Here is a 6,303-nt window from a genome sequence, read left to right on the forward strand (position 1 = left end):
AAGCCACCACATAACATGGATGAACCTTGAGGACCTTATGCTGAATGAAATTTCAGTCACAAAGACAAATACTGCATAAGACCATTACTGGAAGTTACCATAAAAGGAAAAGGAACACTATTTCCTTTAGGAACATACTCAAAGGGAAAAAAAATATTCTTTGTTGGTTATGGATGGGTGAGGGGAGGTAGAGGAATGGTAGTACACAGGGTAGGGAATAGACACATCATAGTTCAGGGTTGGGGAGGGCAATGCACAAGAAGTGGAAGAGGAATGGAAAAACAAGGTATATTGGGGAACACAGAAGCGGGTTTGCATGGGCTAAATGGAACAGGTTAATAGTGATGTATGCTCATCCTTGGAACAACAGGGCTCTGCGATACAGGGATTGAGGCATAGACTGAATGGGTAAAAGAGGGGAAATAATGTTAAGATACTTGACTGTCTTATGAATATTGGTTTCCTTTGCCTACTATTGTAAAAAAAGACAGTTGAGTGGGATAGAAAGGAATTTTGGGAAACATGATTATGGAAAGCTCGTAAGCCCGTCTTCAGCCTATAACTGATTGGAATACCTACAAGGAGTTCTAGAATTTGCCCAGTGAAATAGCCTTCCTGTGGAGCTTTTGTAGTCTGTAAGACCTAAGGTGGAATCCTGAGCCCCAACCAAAACCCTCTGAGGTGGAACAGTCCTACTTGAAAGGATGCGCAAACCAGCCTGGAATAGCTAGAGGAACAGAAGATACTTCTTGAAAGAAAGACCAGCAGGAAAACATTTTTTAAAATGGTAGTCTTATTGGCTACTACAAGAACAAGCAAGTTGTTTGCTGGGGATCCATCAAGGCAAACAATCAAGTTTCTTCAAGACCAATTCCCCTCCAAGACTGAAACTCAAAGGGAGTACATGAGCAGGCATGTAAGCTTGCTGGCAACCATATTGGTCTCCTAATGAGGAGACTGTAATCATTGCAATGAAACAATGAGTGTAAAATTGATGTTCACTCATATAAATGAATCACTCAATTCACAATAAAAACTTGAAAAAAAGCAAACAAAAACACATTGAGATACCATAATGGACTCATTAGAACTGCTACGAGTGTGACACTGGTGGTTAATGGTGAGGATAGCTGCCTTCCAAGCTGTTGGCCCAGGTTCGTTTTGGAGTCCTGGTGTAGTGCCATGGGTTGATGTGCTGGACTGCAAGGTCAGTTTGAACTGCAAGATCAGTGGTTCAAGCTCGCCAGTCACTCCTCAGAAACCCTATACAGAGTCCCTATGGGTCGGAATCAATTTGGTGGCACCTCACAACAACAACAAGAACAACAGGATGGCTAAGAAGGAGCTCTGGTGACATAATGTTTCAGCACTTGTCTATTAACCACAATGTAAGTGTTAGAACCTGTCAGCAGCTCCGTACGAGGAAAGATAGGCAACTTCAGGATAGCTGCTCTGTTCAATAGGGTTGTTAGGAGTCAGACTCTACTCAAGGGTAGTCAACAACAATGACTATAATGAAATAATAAATATTAGCAAAGATGTGGAGGAAGTAGAACCCTTATACATTGCTTTGTTGTTGTTATTAAATGCCTTTGAGTCCATTCTGACTCATAGCAACCCTGCATACGGTTTCCAAGGAACAACTGGTAGGCTTGAACCACTGACTTTGTGGTTTACCAACTTTGCAGTCCAGTGCATTCACCCACAATACCACACCAGGACTACTATGCATTGCTAGCAGGAAAGTGCAATAGTATAGTCACTTCAGAACATAACTTTGGCAGCTAAATAATAGAGTTACAATATTGTTATTGTAGTTGTTAGGTGATATCAAGTCACTATAGACTTGCAGCAACCTTATGCACAAAAGAATGAAACATCGCCTGGTCCTGCACCATCCTCACAACCGTTACCACACTTGAGCCCATTACTGCTGCCACTGTGCCAATCAGTCTCTTTGGGGATCGTTCTCTTTTTCACTGACCTTCTACTTTGCCAAGAATAACATCCTTATCCATGGACTGGTCCCTCCCTCCTATAATATATATATGAAATATGAGAGACAAAGTCTGGTAATCCAAGCTTCTAAGAAAGAGTCTAGCTGTACATCTTCTAAAACAAATGTGTGTTCTTCTGGAAGTCCATGGTTCTCTAAAATTTCTCCAACACCATAACAAATGCTCTAACTGATGTATGGTCCTCCTTATTCACTTAAACATGCACGTGAGGCTCTCGAAAATACCAAGGCTTGAGTCTGGCACACCTTAATCCTCAAACTTATACTATTGCTCTTCAACATATTAACGAGGTCTTGCACAGCAGATTTGGCTAATGCTATCTTTGCTACATTAGGCAAATGACATATGTTGTTGTTGTTGTTAGGTGCCATCGAGTCGGTACCGACCCATAGCAACCTTATGCACAGCAGAAGAAAACACTGCCCGATCCTGGGCTAACCTCACTATTATTGCCACACTTGAGTGCACTGATGCTGCCACTTAGCCGACCCATCTCGCTGGGGGTCTTCCTCTTTTTCTCAAACCATTCACCTTACTAAACATGATATCCTTCTCCAGTGACTGGTCCCTCCTGACAATATATCTGAAATATGAGAAACGAAATTTGGCCATCCTGGCCTGCAAGGAGCACTCTGGCTGCACTTTTTTTAGGCAAATCTATATGTCGTTTGGAGTCCTGGTGTGGTGCTGTGGGCTAATGGATCAGACTGCAAAGCCATTTGAACTGCAAGGTCAGTGGTTCAAGCTCACCAGCTACTCCTTGGAAACCTTATACAGGGTGGCTATGGTTTGGAACTGACTCGACAGCACTTAACAACAACATATGTCATCTGACTGTTGTTTCGATGAATGATGATCATAGATACAAGCAAATTCAAGTCTTTGACAACTTCAATCTTTTCCCCATTTATCATGATATAATTTACTGATTCAGTGGTGAGGATTTTTGTTTGTTTTTTTTACATTGAGGCACAATCCATACTGAAGTTTTTGTTCTTCATCAATAATTATTTTAAGTCCTCTTGGCTTCCTGCAAGCGAAATTGAAGTTCTGTGATATCATCTGCATATCACAGGTTGCTAATGAGTCTTCCTCCAATTCGGATGCCATCTTCTTCATATAATTCAGCTTTTTTATCATTACTTTGTGCTCAGGATACAGATTGAAAGAATACAATCCTGAGACACACCTTTCCTGATTTTAAACCATCCATTATCCCCTCGTTCTTTTCGAACAACTGGCATTTGGTCTATATACAGGCTCCTCATGAGCAAAATTAAGTGTTCTCGAATAGCTATTCTTTGCAATGTTATTCATAACTTGTAAGGATCCACACCGTCAAAAGCCATTGTGTAGTCAACAAAGCAAAAGTGAAGATCTTTATTGTATTGTCTGCTTTCAGCCAAGATCCATCTGACGTTAGCAATGATATCTATCCCTTGCTTCACATCCTCTTCTGAATCTGGTTTGAGTTTCCGGCAGTCCCCTGTCAATGTACTGCTGCAGGCAGTTTTGAATTATCCTTAGTAAAGTTTTACTTGTGTGTGATAATAATATTGTTCGATGATTTATGCATTCCATTGGGTCACCTTTTTTTGTATGGATACAAATGAGGATCTCTTCCCATCAGGTAGGATGAAAGCTACAACGCTGGCACACACCTCTCCTGATTTTAAAACATTCAGTAACTTACTGTTCTAACAACTGCCTCTTAATCTTGATGTGGTACCACAACTCCTCTGGCTATAATCTAAAATCTTGATAATATGCAGGCCACACTGAAATAAATTTACTTTATATAAACTGCATAAAGAGTGCAGGTAGCATAGTGGGTTACCCATTGGTCTGCTAATCAGAAAGTTATGGTGATGTACCATTGAGTCTGTTCTGACTCACAGCAACCCTATAGAGGGTTTTCAAAGGAGTGGCTGGTAGATCTGAACCACTGACCTTGCGGTTAGCAATCCAGTGCTTATCCTACAGTGCAATACCAGGACCATCAGCAATAGTATCTGCTAGTATGCAATAATGCTATTAATGTCATAGGCAACATTAACTAGGAAATTTTTAGAAATAATTTTTCTTTGCAAATTTTAAAAAGTTTTATTAGTTGGACCTAGATGACTCTTATCTAATAAGGGTGAGTCAAAAATTATTTGCAGTCTGGCTGCAGAATTTAATCAACTTTTAGAAAAGACAAATACATCATTTTTCGACATAATCTCCTTGCTTCTCAATATACTTTGTCCATTTGTCAACAAGCTTTCATATTCCTTATTAAAAATTGTTTTTGGATGATCTGAGAGCCATGAATGCACCGCTGTCTTCCTTTCTTCATCAGAGTTGAATATTCATCCTGAAGGGCTGCTTTCAGGGAACCCAACAGGTGAGAGTCTGATGGAACAAGATCAGGACTATAGGGAGGATGCTTTAACACCTCAAAATAAAGTTTTTACAGAGTGTCAACAGTGTGGACAGCAGCATGCAAGATTCCATCCCCTTGGATAGCAGTCCTCAGCATTTAATCTGAAGTCTAAGCATCAGCAATTCAGTGAGTATCTCACTGCAATGAGCACTGTGGATTGTTGAACCCTTTTCCTGACAGTATTCCAATACTGGTCCTTGAGAATCCCAGGACATTTGTAATCATCAATTTTCTACCTGGTGGTTGACTTTTGAACTTTTTCTTGGTCAACTATCACAGATGGTTCCATTCCAAATTCTGCTGTTTCTTCTCAGACTCGTAGGACTAAATCCATGTGATGACTTTTTTAAAGGAACTTTTACCTTCCTTCGCGCACTGGTCCAAATTCTGTTTGCAGATGTCCAGCGCTTGTTTATGCTCTTCCTTGAGTTGTTTCACTACCCATTATGCACAAACCTTTTGAAACCCAAGTCTGTCGTGGATTATTTCATAGGCAGAGCCAGGGAGGATTTGCAGATGGTTTGTCACATAACCCACTGTCATTTGTCTATTCGACAGAATCATTGCATGTGCTCACTCAATGTTGTCATCAGCCGTGGACAAAAAAATAGTGTTTTCATATGACCACAGTACAGATCACTTTTGACTCACCCTCGTATATGGAAACAACTTTTTATCCATTCATATAAAATGAAAAAGTCTTCCTATTGAATGAAATGACAGAGAAAACTGAAGGAAAATTAGCTTATAGGATAAAACTGATTACATTTAATTGCTGTTGTTAAGTGCTGTTGAATCAGTTCTGACTCATCAGGGCCCTGAATGGGGTTTCTGAGGAGCAGCTGATGGGTTTGCACAATTTCTAACATTGTAGTTAACATGCCAAGGAGCCCTGGTAGCTTTGTGGGCTACTAACTTCAGGTCAGCAGTTGGAATCTACCAGTTGCTCCACCAGAGAAAAATGAGGCTGTCTACCCCTGTAAATATTTACAGCCTTGGAAGCAATTTGCTGGCACACAACCACAACTACCACCATCCTACAAAGCCACACAAGGACTGGTCAACTGGTAATTACTTTCTTAAAATCACAGAAAATTCACTTGTAAATACCTGGAAAATCTGTTGATCCCACTATTTTCACCAAATCTTGGGACAAATGAAATCCTCTTGGTAATCGAATCAAATATCCAACTGTCAAGAACACACAGAAAAGATGAAAAGTGATCAACAACTTGTAGAAATTCCAAGAGACAAAAATAGTACAGTACCATAACACATTTGATTTCAGCTCCATTTCCTCTGACATTTGTTATTCAGATCCAACTCTATTCTCTTTCATTTGTTTCAATGAAGTAAACTTACCCACTGTACCTCAGGACTTCTAGTGTGGTGCTGTAGGATCAACACTGGACTTCAAATCACAAGGCCAGCAGTTCACACCCACCAGCTGCTCCTTGGAAACCATACACAACATCACTGAGTTGGAACTGACTTGATGGCACATAACAACAACAACTGTACCTAAGTATAAAGAAAACAAAAATCCTCACAACTGAACCAATAAGTGAATCATGATAAATGAAAAAAAGATTGAAGTTGTCAAAGACTTCATTTTGCTTGGATCCACAATCAACTCTTATGGAAGCATCTGCCAAGAAATCAAATGATACTTTGCAATAGGCAAACCTGCTGCATAAGATCTTCTTTTTTTAAGTGTTCAAGGGACAAGATATCAGCTTGAGGACTAAGGTGCACCTGACCCAATCCCTGGTATTTTCAGTAGCCTCATATGCATTTGCAAGCTGGACAGTGAATAACAAAGACCATAGAAGAACTGAGTTATGTTGCTAAGGAATATTT

At 40.1% G+C, this 6,303-nt stretch overlaps 1 protein-coding gene across 1 annotated transcript in view; it reads right to left on the reverse strand.

The window, feature by feature from the left end:
- The window catches only part of ZPBP (zona pellucida binding protein), a 222,116-nt gene extending 216,475 nt beyond the window's left edge, over positions 1–5,641 (reverse strand). The window contains exon 1 of the mRNA XM_006875279.1: positions 5,554–5,641. The gene's annotated coding sequence lies outside the window, so the exon portion shown is untranslated. The remainder of the gene's footprint in view (positions 1–5,553) is intronic.
- Positions 5,642–6,303: the final 662 nt, after the last annotated feature.

Source organism: Chrysochloris asiatica, unplaced genomic scaffold, assembly GCF_000296735.1.
Source record: "Chrysochloris asiatica unplaced genomic scaffold, ChrAsi1.0 scaffold00317, whole genome shotgun sequence".
Classification (NCBI taxonomy): Eukaryota; Metazoa; Chordata; class Mammalia; order Afrosoricida; family Chrysochloridae; genus Chrysochloris; species Chrysochloris asiatica.